We start from the raw sequence: 21974 nt of genomic DNA, 5'->3' as shown, positions 1-21974 counted from the left end.
GAAAACGAGTGTATGTGTTGTGAAATGGCGGAAGACGTAACTCGGGGGAGAAGAATTGTTGAATAAATTATGTTATTTTTGTTTTCTTTGCACTCAAAAAGTATTCTCGTAGCTTCGCAAAACTGAAGTTGAGCCACTGATGTCACATTGGGTTTACCGATGTCCTTACTACGTTTCTGGACCTGGGAACATTACAGTTGCGTTGCGGTCTATGCAGGGTCTGAGAGCTCTCACATTTCATCAAAAATATCTTAATTTGTGTTCCGAAGATGAACAAAGATCTTACGGGTTTGGAACGACATGAGGGTGAGTAATTAATGACAGAATTTAAATTTTTGGGTGAACTATCCCTTTAACAGTGGATTGTTCATGATTGCTTTGGCACAAATTGCATTCAATGACCACTACTTTCAAATTACATTAACTATTTTCTCACTTAGACTTAACTATCACCAAAATTCTGTGTACCTACAGGCCAATTTGTACGTTTACATTTTGTCAATGCCATGCCTGTTTTGGGGTTTGGTTCATGTTTATGTCATGCCTTGTGTTTCCCTTTCTCGTTATGTGATCTTGTCATCTGGTTCTTTAATTCATGTGTCATGTTTTCAATGGTTCATGTTCATCAGATCTGTCTTGTCATTAGTTGATATATATATATATACACACACACATACATACACACTGAAGGTGAGTTGAAGAACACATATGCAGTTTTATTAGCCAAACATGAAAAGAATTGAGAGAGGAGCAAGAGAGGAGATCTTACGGTTCCTGTCTGCTGTGCTACTGAGAGGTTTGCGATTGTAGCTATTGGAATCTTACTATCACTTTCTGTTCTTTAAACTGCTGAAATATAACTTAATTATCACCATACTTCTGATATTATCTAACATACTGATTTGATATTGTTCGCTTTTTAAATCTAAACTGCGAGTGCTGCACATTAGCATTCCGTTAGCCTGTTAGCTTGTCATACGCGCCTACCGTTTATTTTCTCTCTCGCGCTCTCTCTCTCTCCCCTCTCTCTCTCTCATTCCGTTTCTTTTCTCTCTCACTCTGTTTTTCACAAGTACATCAAACAACTCTGGTAAGTCAGAAGCATTCAACAATCACAGTGAATAATGGCTTCTTCTCCTGTCATTGTCATTGGCACCGCTTGCAACATGTATAGTGTAGCTTTCTCTGTCAGCGGCGAGGATTCACATATGATAAATGCAGGGAAATAGTTCTGTCAGGACCACTATCGTCAAAGATAACTTACAATTAGCATACATTTTAGGTTGGGGTTATGGTTCTGTTCTGGGCAACACTCCCTGCCCATCCATGCAGCCTAGCAACGATCGGAGCAGGGAGAGCATAAATAACCCCCCCTAGGGTAAACAGAACAGAACCAACATTAATGATTAATGTAGCAGATATCAATGTTCTAAGTGATTATTTTACATATCAACATAATTCAGTGGTCTGACTCAAGAAGAAATATCCAATGCCAAGTCCTGACTGGACGAGAGGAGGAGTTAGGGATGGAGGTGGCAGATTAGCTCCTGAGCAAAGCGATAGTTGCTGAATAATGACTGAAAGGACCTTATAAAGGGAATTATGATTGGCGTCGTATTCCTATAGGTAGACGTGGATCAGCTGAGTGTCAGCTGATGCGAGCTTGACTAACGTGACCTGCCAGAACTAACGCTACGCTCCATTTAGGCTGACAGAGAAGATTTCAGAACTAGAGACATGCATCTAAACTTTAATTGAGGATAATAAGAATATGAGGGCCTTAGATACAGCTTTGGATGCGACTAGCTTAGCGAGTTCCGTACATTGTCCGGTTCTGGTTGCAGAGCCCCAGCAACAGGGTGACTGGGTGACAGTGAGGCAGCATAGTCGTGGGACAAAACACCGCTCTTCCGTTCTCCCCAATTAGTGATGCACCCACTGAGAAACCTGTTTGAAAAGACTTGGTTATTGGCGATTCTATTGTACGGAACATGAAAATAGAGAGACCAGCCACCATAGTCCAATGTTTACCGGGAGCCAGAGCACCTGACATCTTGGCAAATTTGAAAGTGCTGGCTAATGCTAAACGTAAATTCAGTAAGATTGTTATTCACGTCGGCACTAATGATGTCTGACTTTACTAGTCGGAGATCACTAAAAATAAGTTATGCAGACTGTCATCACTCAATGGCTGGATGTCTAAGTGGTGCCCGCAGAATAACATAGGTTTCATAAACAATTGGATGAGTTTTTGGGGCAGACACGAACTGTTGAAAAGAGATAGTCTTCAACCCTCCAGGGGTGGTGCCTCTCTTCTCTTTAGAAATATGGCACATAGTCTTAGAGTTTGTGCATGACTAACTGGGGCCCAGGTCAGGAAGCAAACATACTGGCTAAACTGGCTGACTAATTCTCAACACATAGAGACTCTTTCACCTAGATTTCATACTATAGAGACTGTGAAAGTGAAAAAGTGACGTGACGTGGCCAAGTATGGTGACCCATACTTGGAATTATTGCTCTGCATTTAACCCATCCAAAGTGCACGCACACAGCAGTGAACACATACACACCGTGAACACACACCCGGAGCAGTGAGCAGCCATTTTTTGCTGCGGCACCCGGGGAGCAGTTGGGGATTTGGTGCCTTGCTCAAGGGCACCTCAGTCGTGGTATTGAAGGTGTGAGCGAGCGCTGTACATTCACTCCCCCCACCTACAATCCCTGCCGGTACGAGACTCGAACCCGCAACCTTTGAGTTACGAGTCCTACTCTATAACCATTTGGCCACGACTTCCCCCCTAAGTGTGACCGTTAAGTTCCCTGAACTAGCAAACTAGCAAATACAAAAAAATATTTTTTAAGGGTAAACAAAACAATTTAAGGGTAACAATTTAATTGATGCTCAACAAATAATAATAAAAAACAGATATAATACAGATAAACAAATCATAATGCTTGGTTTAATGAATATTAGATCCCTTTCTACAAAAGCGCTTTTTGTAAATAATATGATCACAGATCATAACTTAGATGTGCTCTGTTTGATAGAAAACTGGCTAAAACCAGATGATTACATTATTTTAAATGAGTCAACCCTCCAAGATTACGGTTATAAACATGAGCCACATCCAAAAGGTATAGGGGGAGGTGTTGCTACAATTTATAGTTATATTTTCAGGATTTATTAGAGGTCTGGTTTCAAGTATAATTTGTTTGAAGTAATGGTGCTACATATAACATTACCCAGAGAAACAAGTGTTAATGATAAATCCCCTGTGATGTTTGTACTGGCTACTGTATACAAGCCACCAGGGCACCATACAGATTTTATCAAATAATTTGCTGATTTTCTATCCGAGTCAGTGCTGGCTGCAGATAAAGTCTTAATTGATGGTGATTTAATATCCATGTTGATAAGCATTTATAGACATTTTGAACTCTATTGGGGTTAGACAACATGTGTCAGGGCCTACTCATTGTCGTAATCATACTTTAGGTTTAATACTGTCACATGCAATTGATGTTAATGGCGTTGAAATTCTGCAGCAGAGTGATGATATCTCAGCTCATTATCTAGTCGGTTAATTATTCATATTTCCTGTTGTGAGCTAAATTCGCTACAATCTTCCTGACTAGTCTCAATTCCCCAGCATATCTAATAGCTCATAAAAACTTATGATGGTGTAACAGAAACTATCGACACTCGCTTTTCTCGCACTTTAGATACGGTTGCTCCATTACAATTAAAGAAGATTAAGGAAAACAGTCCGACACCATGGTATAACAAGCACATTCACGCATTAAAAAGAGCAGCCCGGAGAATGGAGCACAGCTGGAAGAAAACAAAACTAGAGGTATTTTGTATTGCATGGGGGAAAATTACTTCTACTTATAGAAAATATTTAAAAACTGCTAGATCTACTTACTTTTCGTCTTTCTTAGAAGAGAACAAATACAACCCCAGGCATTTATTCAATACAGTGGCTAAACTAATGAAAAATAAAGCATCAACAGATGCAGACATTTCCCAACAGCACAGCAGTAATGACTTTATGAACTTCTTTACTTCCAAGACCGATACTTTTATAAAGTTAATTAATAAATAAAAATATAAGATAAAATTCTAACCATGCAGTCATCAGCCACAGTATCGCATCAGTGCACTGTAGATCCCTAAAACCTTCAAACTGGCTGTTATTAAGCCTCTCATTAAAAAAAGCAGAGCTTGATCCTAGAGAATTAGTTAATTACAGACCGATCTCAAATCTCCCTTTTCTGTCAAAAATACTAGAAAAGGCAGTATCCAATGAAACATACAAATTCGCAAAACTAACGGAATGCATAGTTGATATAAAAAACTGGATGACTAGTAATTTCCTACTGCTAAATTCTGAAAAAAAACAGAGGTTTTAATTATTGGACCAAAATCCTCTGCATGTAATAATATTATATTAGTCCGGTTCTGTCAACTCCGCACTGGCTCCCTATTGAACAACAAATACATTTTAAAATCTTGCTAATTACTTATAAAGCCCTGAATGGTTTAGCTCCTCAATACTTGCGTGAGCTCATATCGCATTATGGTCCTTTATCGCACCTTGGTGGCAGGTAGCCACAAAAGATTTTATCTGAAGCCAGCACTAACTCAGATAGAAAATCAGCAAATTCTTTAATAAAGTCTGTATGGTGCCCTGGTGGCCTGTGTACAGTAGCCAGTACAAACCTCACAGGGGATGTATAATTAACACTTGTTTCTTTGGGTAATGTTATTTGAATCACCATTACTTCATACGAATTATACTTGAAACCAGAGCTCTGAGAAATACAGAAAATATTACTATAAAGTGTAGCAACACCTCCCCCTTTGGACACGGCTCATGTTTTTAACAGTAATCTTTGGGGGTAGACTCATTTAAAATAATGTAATCATCTGGTTTTAGCCAGGTTTCTATCAAACAGAGCACATCTATGTTATGATCTGTGATCATTTCAGTTACAAAAAGCACTTTTTTAGAAAGGTATCTAATATTACTTAAGCCAAGTTTATCAATTGTTTATCTGTATTATATCTGTTTTTTATTTGTTGGACATCAGTTAAATTGTTACCCTGAAATTTGTTTGGACGTTTTTTGTGTTTACTAGTTTGGGGTACAGACACAGTCTCTATAGTATGATAAAATAGTATATATGTGTTGAGAATTACCTGACTTCTGTGACGTGAGGGGGCTAGCAGACGGTCAGTTTAGCCAGTCTGTCTGCTTCCTGACCTGGGCCCCAGTTAGTCAAGTACAAACTCTAAGACTATGTGCCATATTTCTAGAGAGAAGAGCGTGCCGCACCCCTGGAGGGATGAAGACCATTTATTTCCAAGAGGACAGGTCTGCCCCAAAAACCCGTCCAATTGTCTATGAAACCTATGTTACTCTGCAGGCACCACTTAGACATCCAGCCATTGAGTGATGACAGTCTGCTTTGTATCTCGTCACCACGGTAAGCAGGAAGGGGACCAGAGCATATTACAGTGTCTGACATCGAACTTGCAAGTTCACACACTTCTTTAATGTTATTTTTAGTGATCTCTGACTGGCGAAGTCGGACATCGTTAGTGCCGACGTGAATAACAATCTTACCGAGTAAGTACTGAGCCATCGAGGAGGCTCTCAAACATGAATTCATCCACCCTTCTACTTCAACAGCTGCATCCAGATTATTTTTTGTCAGTATGAAGGATGGATGCTTAAGACCCTGTATTGATTACCGTGTCCTGAACTCACAGACTGTCATGTACCACTACCCACTTCCTCTGGTCCCTGCCGCCCTGGAGCAGCTTCGTGGGGCTCGCATCTTCTTATTCGGATCCGTAAGGGTGATGAATGAAAGACCGCCTTCATAAGACTGGGACAAATTAATAAATCTGCAAAAATGTCAACAATTCTGTGTTTTTCTGTCAATATGGGGTGCTGTGTGTACATTAATGAGGGAAAAAAATTAACTTCAATGATTTTAACAAATGGCTGCAATATAACAAAGAGTGAAATTTAAGGGGGTCTGAATACTTTCCGTACCCACTCTATATATACACTATACCAGTCTAGTTTTTGAACAGTAAGATTTATGTTTTTTAAAGAATTCTCTTCTGCTCACCAAGCCTGCATTTATTTGATCCAAAATACAGCAAAAGCAGTAATATAGTGAAATATTTGTACTATTTAAAATAACTGTTTCTATTTGAATATATTTTCAAATGTAATTTATTCCTGCGATTTCAAAGCTAAATTTTTAGCATCATTACTCCAGTCACATGATCCTTCAGAAATCATTCAAATATTCTGATTTGCTGCTCAAAAAAACATTTATTATTATTATTATTATTAATATGTTGAAAACAGCTGAGTAGAATTTTTCAGGTTTCTTTGATGAATAGAAAGTTCGGAAGAACAGCATTTATCTGAAATATAATTTTTTTTTGTAACATTATAAATGTCTTTATCGTCACTTTTGGTCAATTTAAAGCATCCTTGCTAAATAAAAGTATTAATTTATATAATTTCCCCAAAAAATTTAAATAAAAATACTGACTCCAAGCTTTTGAATGGTATATGTATAATGTTAAAAAAAGCTTTTTATTTCATATGAATGATCTTTGGATCGTTCTATTGGATCTTTCTTACTGTTTAAAAAATTTGGTAGTGTATGTATGTAGCCTATGTATCACACTCATATCACATTTTGTTTTAGATAAGAATAAAACGTCAGGTCCGACAACATTGTCTTTTTTTATTTAAATCTAGCTTTATTCACATTGGCCCATGGAAACCTCTATGAACACACTTGACTTGGCTAAAAAAAAAATCACAGGGGACGAATTTACGTTTTATTAAAAAGTGTTTACGCATATACTCATGGCACGCAGCCGCGCACACACATTAGGATAGGTTAGATTCCTGCCACCGTTGCGTGTCCTTATCAAGCACTTTAACAATTCAACTACTCTCTTCTTCTTCTCCTCCTGCCTTGCTCTTTAGCCCCAATCACTCACCGCAGAGCAAGCCTGTTCTTGATAAATCTCCTGTGAAAACGTGGGAAAAGCCGACGAGGAAGAAGTCGGGGTGATGCGAACTTTATATAGGTGGAGCTAAATACTTCATTGCTCCGTCTATAGCGCATTGTGATTGGATTTTTACGCTGTCAATACAGGAGACAAATCAATGGACCACTGGCTGCTCGCGGTCCCTGCGTGATGGTTTTCGGCAAAAAAAAAAACATTCTCAGCCCCTTAAATGCGTCGGCCCACCGGGAAAATGCCCGGTATGCCCGATTACCAATCCAGCCCTGCCATCAGGCCACTAGGGATATCAGATGATGCCGTATGACCTCTCCAACTCACCCTCGGTCTTCCAGGGATTCATGAATGAGGTATTCTGGGAGTACCTCCACCACTTTGTGATTGTGTACATCGATGACATCCTCATCTACTCCCAGAACATTGCTACCATGTGAAACAGGTTCCTCAGAAATTGAAAGAGCACCATCTGAACCTCAAACTGGAGAAGTGTGAGTTCCACCATGATACCATCCAGTTACTTGGTTACATCATCGACCATCCTAGCATTCACATGGACCAGAGGAAGGTGCAAGCTGTCAGAGATTGGCTTCAACCTACCACCATCAAGGAACTCCAACGATTCCTGGGTTTTGCCAATTTCTACCGCTGATCCATTGCCAACTTCAGTCAAATCTGTGCACCCCTCACCTCACTCCTCAGGAATAGCCCATGTCTCCGTCCTGGACGCCTGATGCCATCAACGTATTCCATCAGCTCAAGGAAGCCTTTTGCATTGCTCCAACCCTGGCACATCCTGATCCTCAAGTCCCTTTCGTCATCGAAGTGGATGCTTCTACAGTCGGGGTAGGATCGTTCCTGTCTCAACGTCATGGAGAGCCTCCCATCCTCCATCCATGTGCCTTCTACTCCAAAAAAATTATCCCTTTGGAGCAAAACTATGACATCGGAAACCAGGAGCTCTTAGCTATCAAGCTTGCTCTAGAGCAGTGGCGACACTGGCTAGAGGGAGCGAACCACCCATTTGAAGTAATCACTAACTGCGTTTACATGGACCCTACTAATCCGATCGTAATAGGACTAGAAGCACAATCAGAATAAAAAAAGTCACATGTAAACACGTCAATCGGATTGAATTGGCCAGATCCGACTAAAATTCCGATCGGATTGTAAGGGGTGGTTTATTCCTTTTGTAATCCGAACGAGAGGACATGTAAACACTTGATCAGATTGAAAACTGAAACTGGAAAGTACTGTGCATGCGCAGTGATGTAGAAATTGCGTAATGATGTATGACACGCGGAACGAGCTGTTCTTCCTAGTGAATAAAGTGTCATAAATGAGTGTCCAGTCATTATAAAACTCCCCTTTCACTCAGCGTCTGTGAAGTGGAGCAGGACAACATCCCACCAGTCCTTGTTTAAACTGTTTAACCTGCACCCCCATTTTGGGACTCACAGTTGAAAATGACCTACCTAAATTAAAATGGTAACAGTTCCTGACAACAATGTGCTACACACACAATTTTGTTGTCTTTGGAAAGAAGACCCTTTGGGCTTTACTATCCATCATCCAGAGTTGATAATGCTCAAAAAGATAAAAAGTGATCTGAAGTGCCTTGAAAAAAATTGTACCACACTGAATTTTTTTAAATTTCATATAAAAATACATTAAATCATGGGTTGATTTCAATAGGTTGAAAGTCACATGTCTCATGAGTTTATATTTAAAACCTGAAGATACCACCATGAAAAATGAGATTCATGCAACCCTTTTTCTGAGACTGTCTAGTCCTCCCCTCCCCGTTTGAGGAAAAATATTTACCAAATGTATTGAAGGGTTCTACAAACTATTTTAGTCATTACCACTGCATAGTTTTTCAATCTTAGACATCATATAAGTGATTTATTTGAGCACTAGAAAAATACAATAAGAATAATTTGAGTAATAAAAAGATAAGCAAAAAAATTAACTATGTATGTGTGGCGGAGGCAAATATGCCACCACCTTGTGGGGGAGATATAGCACTTAATCTAAGGAAGACTGAGTGAGAAACAGGATCCTAGTCCCCCCACCCAATGCTTTTAGTCTTTGTACAAGGGTCTCTTTTATGTGGTGCCTGTAGTGTTGCAATGAGGAAATGCTCAAGAAGTGGCGAGGTGGGCTTCAGGATTTATTTAGTACACGGCAGCCACCTGAAGCGCATGTGTGCAGGAAACTCAGGAAATAAATGTAACAGTGCAAAACCCGCCCTCCCCAGATCTAACAGAACAGGTAAGACGCCCCCACTCCTTAGTATAAGTGACTCAAAAATTTGTGTAAACAGGTTCAACTTAATTATATTGGCATTTATTTAAGCTAATGGAATTGTGATTCCTTAGTTTTTTTATAGGAGGAGTGAATCAAATTTAAATGCAATCAACAGAGAAAGAAATAAAAATGTAGAAAACAATAAAGACAGTAAATTAACAACCATGTAACTGTCTCAGTTGAGTCTTGTACACCCAATCACAATCAGTGTCCTTTTTGTTTTACCCACAGGAGAAAGAGTTTCACATGTACCATCTGTTCACTCAAGATTCTTCAACAAAAATTCACATTAGAGTCCTATTCAGTTTGTTTGTTTTAAAAACAACAACAACAAAAAATCAAAAGTTATTTTTGATTCAGTTCAAGAATTCAAAAGTTTTCTTCCATGAATAGGACTAAAAAAAGAAAGGAGATTATTTCCAGTCCATTCGAAATTTCACGAGTCAAAAAGTCCCTCCAAGTGCAAGAAAAAAAAAATGAATTCCCCTCGCAGGAAAATTCACTTGTTCACAGTTCAGTTCTTAACACTCACAGAAGAGAAAACAATGACTTGCTTACCAGCATTCAGAATCCAATGAAGAAAGTAATGTATATCACCCCTATTTGGTTGAGGATGAGACGCTGAATGAAATCCAATGGATGGCAGAATAATGTTTCTTCACTCTTTGACTCTTAGCGATCGTTACCCTCCCCTGTGATCTTGACAGCTTCAACACGATCCAACGAGGGCACAATCCCCAGCTGACGGAGAACAGATTGCGAAGACGAACAATACACAGCACCCCTCAACGCTTCAGCGAATTCTACTAGTACACTAAGCAACTGGATTCAGCGTGATATAAGTTCGGTTGACCAAAACAAGCGCAGTTTTGCTACACTGCCGCATAACTGTTAGGCGCGATCAGGCCCACTTCCTCCGCTTCACGTGCGAATTCGGCAGAAAAAAACTATCCCGACACGTTCAATAACGGTCATCAAACAACCGGAGACTCAGATACAACACTGCGCGACTGTAAGGCAGGTCGCGGGTCTAAACGCAACCCATTAGCGTCATAAAATTATCCAAGGACGTTCTTCAGCTCGCCGCTGCTCAGATCCACAGCCTCAACGAGCTCAGGTGCTACTACCTTTTTTCTACATGGCGGCGCCCGTGTCAAACGTCAAAATAAAAGTCTCCACGTAATAGAGAATATAGGTCCCCTACATATGCCGATTGCAGCATTCACACTGATAGCTGCTCCTACAGACAGTAATCACACGCTGATGTGCGGTCATACAGATGGTAATCATGCAGCTACAGCCACATTCCCCACAAAACACACACACATATATAAAAATGCTGAAAAAAAGAGATAAATAATTATTTGTGTAAAAAGCCGATCGTTACGCGCCCAACAGATGGCAGGTGCGTCACAGCGTGCGTCATTCAAATAAACAATATTCCGCATATCTTTGACTTTTTTTAGTGGATGTTCTCGTTCTGTTTGTGACACTGTATGCTACAAAACCATGTTGTTGTTTTTACTACCAAGATGCAGTTTTTTGAGCGTAAGTTATTCCATAACGGATACAGACAGTAACTGTCCCCGAAGAAATTAGATGTAAACAAAGGAATTAAAGTTATTGCTTCGTTGGACTAAAAGTGCTCTATGGGATGTTGTTAAGTGGACCCTTACCTTTCTAACTAAACTGCGTTTGTGACTCGTTATTACGATGAATCTGGTACGTACTGCGTTTTGATTATGCATGTTTTGTTGTGTACTGCTTACACAAATTTAGCAAATACATTCTTTATAAGCTTTCCATTGAAAAAACAGCGATCTATCGTCGATGCTTGAGGCTATACACACATGTGTATCAGTAAATTTGAAGTCACAGACAAAAGTTGCAAACTTGTATATATTTTTTCTCTCTCCCACAAACACAACACTTACACCTTCTTGAATCATTCACTGCAGGTGCACAAATCCTATTCTACGAATCACAAATCAAGAAACTCGTACGCTCACATGCTTTACTACTATTGCTGCACTGAAATGGTGCAAAACACATTCACACACCTGCATCAAAAAATGTGAAGTCACGGATGCATTTTGTACAACCGCAAATCAGTTTGCGAATTCTTGCAATGAGATTTGTACGCTTGTAGAATGTTTTCTTACATATATATATTTTTTCTTGGATGGTTTTTCTAGCACAAACACAAGTGCATATCTACAACGACGTCAATCTGCTGCTATGAGTCTCAAACGCTGTTTTTCGCTTGCAAATGACAAGTTTCACGCTCTCTCCCTTTTGCACCACATATCAACGTGAAAAATGTTGCAAAAATGATTTGTGCTTCTGTAGAGGCAACGGCGGGCACTGTTCAGAGAGCAGAGAATTTCGGCCAATCAGAAGAACTCATTTGGGCGCCTATCAGTTGGCGCCCGAAACACGCCCCCTAGTTTTAGCCACAACCCCGAAAAATCGCGAGCTGCGAGCATCTTGACAGCGACAAGTATCAAAAAAGGTACGTGTTTTTTTTTTCTTTCTTTTTTTCAGAAATAATTTGTTTATAGCTTAAATATAGCTACGTTGGTAAACAGTGTTTCTTAGTTTGGTTAGCAAGTCTTATTTCACGAAAGGTAAGCTAAGGTTAGCCTACCTGCACTGTTAAAGCTGCAGTCCATAACTTTCTTTGGTTAAAAATGATCCGAAATTAATATTTGAGCAAGTACATAACCAGCCAGTGTTCGAAACTATCGCCTTACTTTAGCCCGATTCACAACTGTTAGCTTATAATAATGTTTTCTAATTTGAGTGGTAGGTAGGTTTTCGCGGGAAATTCGAGCATGGCACTGCGTCATTAGGTCATGTCTGTAAACATAAAGAAGTTGTCCCGGCTACTAGGCTATTGCATGTGAGGATCCTGCAGGTGGCAAATCGTTTATAGCCTTTTCTCACAGCAGACAGAATAATTAAATGTATAATTTTGATGGTGGATAGTAATCCATAAAGTATTATGTGTTTATGAAACACATGTGAATGAAATTAAATTATATTCCAGTTATAAATGTGCTTCTGATTACAGATAGCCTCGGATTACAAAGATTTGTATTTTAAAGAAAACCAGTTCGAAGGGAGCATAATTAGCTTTTTGGGTTAAAATAATTTCTTAATATGAAATTCGAAGAGTATGACAATTAGATTAGACTGTGCAGAAATTGAAATCTACACGCTAATACACACTATACTCATAGTCACCAATGCTGATGTTGTTAACATTAATCATTTGAGAATAAAGTAAACACTAATAATATTTGAATGGTTTGATGTGATATGAGCGAACCGATCTTTAGATTTAATCACCATTGGTAGCGAGATTTATGGTAATGAATTTAAACAATATTCCTCAGTTGGTTTTTTCCTCAGTTGGTCAGAACAAATGTGGCAGACTTGTTACTTACTTGTTCAGATGGCAGTATACAGTGAAAATTCTTATTTGGGTCATATTCCAAGACATAGGCTAGAATCTGTGATTGCGAAGTACAGTAAATATCCACACCGGTGCGGTGACTGACTGCCACACATACTCTTCAGAACATTAGATTCATCCGCGCTGGAACCGTGCCGACTCACAACCCACGCAAGCTAGATAATCCCACACCCAGCTGCAATTCCAGGTTTTCAAACAGAGATGGCGACAAAGAGGCAAAACTTACGGACTGCAGCTTTAAGTTTGCTATTCAATCGTCTCGTATTAAATTACACTGTCTAATATAACGATTTATTCCTTGTATTCTGTTATGCTTTACCTTATAGAAAAATGACAGATCAGGGTGCATCTTCGCAGTAGGGATGGGCAATATCTTATCGATTGCGATATACCGGTAAAAATTCTCCCCACGATAAGAATTAGTCTTCCCGCGATAATAACGATAAAGTCTAGTTGTTGACATATTTCTGTGTGCGACAGTGTGGAGCGACATTGTGGAAGGCGGACATTAAATTGAGGAGGAGTAGTCTATATCACTAAATGAGGAGCTCGAGCTCCTTTTACAATCTGTAACTGGTTTGTTTAGGGCTGTACAGTGCACAAAAAATCGGTCTGAATAAATGTACTACAGTAACACGTGTGCAATGCAGTTTGCATGTGTATGAGCCTGTTTACAAACCTGTTGTCCTACAAAGATATAATTTATTGACATGCTTTTTCTCCAAATTAACTTAATAACATAGTCGAGTGTTTGAAATACTTCTTTTTGTGACCAGACGTGGTTTCATATTACAGAATGATAGTATTATATACAGTGATAAAGGCCATGTCGATTAATATACTTTATTATATTATATATATATACTATATTATAAAAATTACTTTCCTTATAAAAATACCCAAGATTGAAGAACACCGATAAACCATATATTTTGTGCAATCGTATGTTTATTTTCCTCAAGTTTCACCAGTTAAAATGTCTCTTTCTTGTTGTGAGTTTTATTCAGCTATAACTGGATACCTTCCTGGAGTGTCATCAGTAGTATTACTTCTGCTATGAATATGTGGAGTTTCTGTGCAAGAGCGCCCTCCGGCTTCCAGTATGAATTAAACAGTCTTTACATTACGTGTGTACTCCGTAATGCTCACAACACCCTATTTTGGGTAAAAATAGGAAAGATAATACTTTTCCCTTAAGAAACAGGATTCCCTGAATTATCGTCATTGATATCGTTATCGCAATAAATACCAGAAATATTGTGATATTTTTTAAAGCCCATATCGCCCATCCCTACTTCGCAGGTGAGTAAAACCATGGGTACCATGTTTTTTTTTTTGTTTTTTTTCTTTGGTGAATAGTAATTTTGATTGGGATACTATAGTAAACTAATGGTAATTTACAGCAGGCAATCTATAGTAGGTAATTAATTAGCAGGGATGTGCAAACTTGGTCTTGGAGGCCGGCCACTATCCTGCAGAGTTCATAAGACTGATATCTCACTCCCATGTGCAGTGTCCCACTAAGTCATGCTTGCTGACCTGCAACAGAGGCTTAACCACATGGAAACATTTGCTTCCTCCCAAAACTAAGCTAGAGTTTAGTAAGTGAGTGATAATGAATTCCAGTATTTTAATTTAATGTTTTTTTGTTTTGTTTGTTTGTTTAAATGCTAAACTGATAAATTATTACAGTCCAGTCATGTTTGTTTTGATAATTGTTTATTGACTTAGTCTGAATGTATAATTTAGGCAGCCAACATTGTTGAGATGTTAAAATAATTTGTTCAAACTAGTTTTGTAACAAAATATTTTTTTGTTCCCTCTAGGAAATGCTAATCAATCATTTACTGGACAGGCTCTACATCAGACTATCAAGTTGCCTTGATCGTGCCCCTCTGGACTATTTGGAGTTTATATGCTCACAAGGATTTGTTGTACTCAGCACACTATCAAACCAGCTTCAGATCCCTCAAGCAGTCTATGATGCCCTTACTGAGGTGCATCGCCTTGTCTCTGGGCAAAATGGCAAGGAAACATGTACAGGTGCATCTCAATAAATTAGAATGTCATGGAAAAGTTCATTTATTTCAGTAATTCAACTCAAATTGTGAAACTCGTGTATTAAATAAATTCAATGAGCACAGACTGAAGTAGTTTCAGTCTTTGGTTCTTTTAATTGTGATGGTTTTGGCTCACATTTCACAAAAACCCACCAATTCACTATCTCAACAAATTAGAATACTTCATAAGACCAATAAAAAAAACATTTTTAGTGAATTGTTGGCCTTCTGGAAAGTATGTTAATTTACCGTACATGTATTCAATGCAGATGAGCTGAAGGCCACTGTCAAAGAAACCTGGGCTTCCATACCACCTCAGCAGTGCCACAGGCTGATTGTCTCCATGCCAAGCCGCACTGATGCAGTAATTCATGCAAAAGGAGGCCCAACCAAGTATTGAGTACATGTACAGTAAATGAACATACTTTCCAGAAGGCCAACAATTCACTAAAAATGTTTTTTTTATTGGTCTTATGAAGTATTCTAATTGGTTGAGATAGTGAATTGGTGGGTTTTTGTTAAATGTGAGCCAAAATTATCACAATTAAAAGAACCAAAGACTTAAACTACTTCAGTCTGTGTGCATAGAATTTATTTAATACACGAGTTTCACAATTTGAGTTGAATTACTGAAATAAATTAACTTTTCCACGACATTCTAATTTATTGAGATGCACCTATATAACAGTTTCCCTGGAGAGGGGAAATAGTGGGCGCCCCACAGTTGTAGTATCCAAGGAATATGTGTATGAACTTCTTAATATGGGCCTGGCTGTGAAGTGCATTGCAAATGTTGTAGGGATTTCTAGGTGGACTCTGCAGAGACGTATGAATGATTGGGCATTCTCGGTGAGAGATCTGTACAGTGACTTGATTGATGATGAACTTGATGCCCTGGTGTCAGACATTCACACCAGCAACCCACATGCTGGGTACCGAATGATGTTGGGACTGCTTGTGGGCACAGGGACATCGAGCGCAGTGGCAGAGGGTTCGTGCATCAATGCACAGAGTCGACACTGCAGGAATTGTATCAAGAATGTCAGAGTGTGTGGTACGCAGGACATACTCTGTCCCAGGCCCCAGATCACTGATGCATATTGACACAAACCACAAACTTATTAGGTTGATCGTGTTTGACAAACAAATCTGTTGCATGGGCTTGTTCACAATGTGAAATTGGTGATAAATGATACACATTTTTCCCTTATTTAAGGTTCAATATGGTAATCGGCGGAATTGATGGATTCTCCAGGAAGGTAGGGATAATCATTTGATAAAGGCATTTTATTTGACAGTATATATTTTAACAGTAGCACAACAATTACTTAAAGAGTAGTTATTTGTTAATGCTGAAAATCAGTATTTTAGTATCAAACCTTGGTTATTACTAAGGAATGCCGTTATAGCTCAAAGTAATGAAGGTTATCATACCTAAATTAAACTTAGAAAATTTAAATGTTTGTTTTCGTGTATGATGTTGTTCTCTCAGGTGAAAAAAAGTGAACTTCCATAATGAACTTAAAGTGCTCTATTTTCAAGCACTACTTTTACTTAATATACTAAAATTATTCTTTAGTACTTAAGGTAATCTTATGAACATGTAAGTGTACTTAACTGCTATTTTGAGACACCATGAATATGAACTAAATGTGCTTTTAACGTACTCTGTATTAAGAAATGTATTTAGTTACCACTTGTAATACACTTGAACCAATCAAGTTGAGTACACTTAGATGTTCTTAAAATTATCTTAAGTACTAAAGATTAATTTTTCTATATTAAGTGTGTGAAAATAGAGCACTTCAAGTACATTATGGAAGTGCACTATTTTTCACCTGGGCGGTATTATTCCTGTAGATAATGTATCTTGGTGTTGCCAATAACAACAAGGCCTCCACTTCCCTTGCCTTCTTCAATGAAGCTGTTTCGACATGGGGGGCCAAAAAATGTCCCAACAATGACACAAATTTCAGATATTGGCATCTTTGTCGGGACATTATATATAGCCTATATACAGGGGTTAAATTGGGATTTGTTATGTGGGGGGGCTCTATGGTATCGAGCTTATATATACAGTGGGTACGGAAAGTATTCAGACCCCCTTAAATTTTTCACTCTTTGTTATATTGCAGCCATTTGCTCAAATCATTTAAGTTAATTTTTTCCCGTATATATATATATATATATATAAATGTCTGTGTGTGAGTGAGTGTGTGTGTGTTTGTATGTTTTTTTATTCTAATTTTATTCAATATTTATATATTCAATATTTTATCCAAGGACATTTTTTTACGTTTATAGAGGGCATTTTCCCACTAATCTCATTAATACTTTCGTTTCAAATTCTTACATTTGATCTATAAATTCAATTATAATAATGTGATTATCTATACGTTATCAAATTAAATCACTGAAAAATACTACTGCATTAAATAATATTATGAGATTCTTTTAAATATTTTTTAATATACAAACAAAAAATTAAGGTGGAAATTATACTTTTTAACGAAATTAAAACGCCAGTACCAGTAGTGTTTAATGAGTGAGTCATTGAGTCGTTCATTCAAATGATTTGTTCAAACGGCAGATTCATCAGATGTTTATGCGTGGGCTAATGAAACTTTGATTCAACCGATTCGTTCAAAACACGGAATCAATCAGCAATGAATCGTCTGGTTGCTGTGAGATGTGCTGTGTTTCCGCCTAAAATGTAAGTAACCTAATATTATTGTATTTGCTTATTGAACTGTTTATAGAACTATTAAACAGTCGTAATGGTGAAAACGTTGTTTGATGTTGCCTAACTAACTGCATTTTAAATATAAAAACTTTCGATTTTGAATTTTTACCTCATGATGCTGAGTTTCTTAGTGTTGCGCGTTTTGATTTCTCCTGGAGAGGCTGCGTGAGCCTCGCCTCAGCATAATATGCAGTCTATGTGCCAGGGCTCAGCCCCGGACGGCCCCGGCCCAATTTAAACCCTGCCTGTATATATATAAGCCTGCATTTATTTGATTAAAGATACAGAAAGAAATTTAATATTGTGAGATGATACAATTACAAATAATAGATTTATATTTTTATATATTTTAAAATATTTGCTGTGAGATGTGCTGTGTTTCCGCCTAAAATGTAAGTAACCTAATATTATTGTATTTGCTTATTGAACTGTTTATAGAACTATTAAACAGTCGTAATGGTGAAAACGTTGTTTGATGTTGCCTAACTAACTGCATTTTAAATATAAAAACTTTCGATTTTGAATTTTTACCTCATGATGCTGAGTTTCTTAGTGTTGCGCGTTTTGATTTCTCCTGGAGAGGCTGCGTGAGCCTCGCCTCAGCATAATATGCAGTCTATGTGCCAGGGCTCAGCCCCGGACGGCCCCGGCCCAATTTAAACCCTGCCTGTATATATATAAGCCTGCATTTATTTGATTAAAGATACAGAAAGAAATTTAATATTGTGAGATGATACAATTACAAATAATAGATTTATATTTTTATATATTTTAAAATATCAATTACTTCTGTGATTTCTTTTGACCAGTAGTGTGTGTGTGTGTGTAGATGGATGGATGGATGGATGGATAGATAGATTCCAGGTGGTTGTTTTTTTGTTTTGTTTCTTTTGTTTTGTATTGATACTGATACAAAAATTAAACAGGTCAAAAGTTTACATATGATACATTTTTAATACTGTTATCTGAATGATCCACACCAGTTTTTTGTTTTGTTAAACCTATCAAAACAAAAGTCAGGATTAACAACCTCTTTCCCTTACTTACCTAACACAAGTACTATGTTTGCCCTTATTGATAAAAACAATACTATTATATTGCAAAATATACAGTCAAACCAAAAATTATATATCACCAGATATAATTTTTGATATTTTTTCCATAAAGTGCAGGACACTATAGATCATTTATGTAAGTGAGGATAGCAAAATAAATTAAACTGTTACATATTATACCAAAAAATTCTGGATAAAGTGGACTACCAGGAAAATTGATTTGAGACCAACAATTTGATTTTGACACTTTGACCTGACCATATTTTGTTTAAGTGTTTGTCTTTAATTGATAATGCAACCGTTTTACACCACAGACTGAACAAAATGAATGAATGAAATGTATGCAGGAATGAAAATGCATTGATGGTAATTGGTTGAGCTAAATTGGTATTATCTAATTGTGTACTTAAATTTAACAGCTGACAGCTATTCAACCAAATTCATTACATACCTTTCTATCAAAGTTATCTGACAAATCAAGATGAATTTGTTCTGACAGTTTAACTCGAGTTCTTGCCATATTTTATTACCATTTTCTAAACTATAGCGAATAAACTGTGATAATGTGAGAAATGTTGAAGGTGTCCGAATACATTTTGGTTTGACATTATATGAATAACTTTTTTCTGGACAGGAGTATTCTAAATGCTGAAATTTGCTTGCTTTTAACAGAATAGAACGTCTCTGGCGAGATGTGTTTACAGCAGTCACATGCCACTTCTACAGTGTGCTGCACCAGCTGAAGGGGGATGGTCTACTTGACCTGTCCAGTAGTGTTCATCTCTTCTGCTGCCATCATGTTTTTATACACCGCCTGCAAGCCCAAAAATCTCACTCCTAATCAACTGTGGCACATGGGTCTACAGCACAACTCCGAAGAAAACAGTGTTGAGGTAAATATTTGTGAATTATACTTGAAAAAGCATGCATTTGTGGCAGGAAAATTAATGATTAATTATCTTACAGGATTTGCAGATCCCTTTGATTGATTGGGAAAGTAGCGGTCTTATACCCTGTGATCCCAACTGTGGAGTCCATGTCCCTGAGACTGAGTGCCCTTTGAGACCTGAAGACCTGGCTGGACTTGGTGCTGCTGTGGACCCAATGGGACACTCACCATGCATGGGAGTAGATAGAGATTTAGCTGCAGTGGACTATATGCACAGCATTGGCTATGTGTAGAGTTATCAGTATGAACTCTAATTATCCATGCAATCACAAACACAACTTCATGTTTGTTTTTAATCAAGTTTATTGTAAATACATTAGTTCAAATGTCAAGTACAACTCTAAATCATTTCAATAAAAGCCAACATTTCAACATCTGGGAACAATGAATAACTGATTAATGCTTAGATATTCAACAATGTTTAGAATCTTTTAATTATTAAGTTACAATTCAATAGAAAACCAAATTTAATGAAATAACCTTTGAATTCAGAGCTTTCCACTTTCTACAACAATCCAAATCCACTGTCATTTGTGGCAATGAACTAGTTGTCTAAATGAACACTAAATTCTCTGAAACTGTTGTAGTAACCAGGTAAGCGAAGGGTGCGGAAGCATGTGGATGAAGTGGGATATTCTGCTCGAACCACCTCCACTTTCATGCTATCCATGGGTATCTTCCATCCAACCCAAAATTTAACAATCTGTTTCAGCTGCTCTTGGGACACTGAAAATATAAAGAGCCAAATCACAAAACAAGGATTCTCAAAGGATTGAAAACTGAGATAACTGTCTTAGGCTACGTCCACACAAAGCCAGAGCTTTCCCTATCCAATCTTTTTCCCCTTGTCTCAAGAAATATCTGCGTCCACACGAAACCACAAAACCGACTCAAAACGATGTAGCATACATGCGGCGCTGTAATTCTGCCACAGAGATACACTAAAAACAGAGAAGACGACTTGGACTATGCGCATAAACCTTGTGCGCGGTATACAAATGAACATGGAACAATACATTTATTAATCTGTGTTAATGTTAGTTAATAAAAAGACAACCGTTCAGTGTTTGTTCATGTTTTTGTTGCTGTTACGTGACGTAGCGGTGTCTGACTAGGGGCGAGACGTGGGCTGATGACGCCATTGTTTCAGAAAATATATGGATTCGCTGTCCACACGAAAATGCAATTGCGGCGTTTTTAGATTTATCCACTCTGGGAAAGTAATTAGTAATCCTACCCAATACTGTGTGAGAGTAATAATTACTAGGCAAATTACCTACTATAGATTGCCTGCTGTAAATTACCTTTAGTTTAGTATAGTATCCCAATAAAAATGACTATTCACCAAAGAAAAAAAACAAACAAACAAAAAAACATGGTACCCTTGGTTTTATTCACTTGCGAAGATGCACCCTGATCTGTCATTTTTCTATAACGTAAAGCATAACAGAATACAAGGAATAAATCGTTATATTAGTGTAATTTAACGTACCAACATAGCTATATTTAAGCTATAAACAAATGATTTCAGAAAAAAAAGAAGGAAAAAAAAAACGCATACCTTTTTTGATACTTGTCGCTATCAAGATGCTCGAAGCTCGTGATTTTTCGGGGTTGTGGCTAAAACTTGGGGGCATGTTTCGGGTGCCAACTGATAGGCGCCCAAATGAGCTCTTCTGATTGGCCGAAATTCTCTGCTCTCTGAACAGTGCCCGCCGTTGCCTCTACAGATGCACAAATCACTTTTGCACCATTTTTCACACAGATATGTGGTGCAAAAGGGAGAGAGCGTGAAACTTGTCATTTGCAAGCGAAAAACAGTGTTTGAGACTCGTAGCAGCAGATTCACGTCATTTTAGTTATGCACTTGTGTTTGTGCTAGAAAAAGCATCCAAGAAAAAAATATATATGTAAGAAAACATTCTACAAGCCTGCAAATCTCATTGCAAGAATTCACAAACTGATTTGCGGATGTACAAAATTAGTCCGTGACTTCACATTTTTTGATGCAGGTGTGTGAATGTGTTTTGCACCATACACTCCGCAAAAAGTAGAGCAAAACGTGAGCGTACGAGTTTCTTGATTTGTGATTCGTAGAATAGGATTTGTGCACCTGCAGTGAAGGATTCAAGAAGGAGTAAGTGTTTTGTTGTGTTTGTGGGAGAGAATTTTTTTTTACAAGTTTGCAACTTTTGTCTGTGACTTCAAATTTACACATTATTTACACGTGTGGCTATTCTCTACAACTACAAATTCCGCTGTCATAGACATTCAGTTGTTTTGCACCAAAAATACCTTCATATTAGACCTTTA

General features: G+C 37.8%; 1 long non-coding RNA gene across 1 annotated transcript; it reads right to left on the bottom strand.

Moving 5' to 3' along the window:
* Window positions 1-19865: 19865 nt before the first annotated feature.
* On the bottom strand, window positions 19866-21253 carry LOC107559449 (uncharacterized). The gene is made up of 3 exons (XR_001605625.1): window positions 21223-21253; window positions 21060-21090; window positions 19866-20387 (listed from the first exon to the last, which is right to left on the bottom strand). It is a non-coding gene; the product is annotated as an uncharacterized lncRNA (long non-coding RNA).
* Window positions 21254-21974: the final 721 nt, after the last annotated feature.

The sequence above is a fragment of the Sinocyclocheilus grahami genome, unplaced genomic scaffold (assembly GCF_001515645.1).
Source record: "Sinocyclocheilus grahami isolate Dianchi unplaced genomic scaffold, SAMN03320097.WGS_v1.1 scaffold686.1, whole genome shotgun sequence".
In the NCBI taxonomy this organism is placed as follows: Eukaryota; Metazoa; Chordata; class Actinopteri; order Cypriniformes; family Cyprinidae; genus Sinocyclocheilus; species Sinocyclocheilus grahami.
Note: the sequence above shows the minus strand (reverse complement) of the source record. Positions and strands in the feature narration are given on the sequence as shown.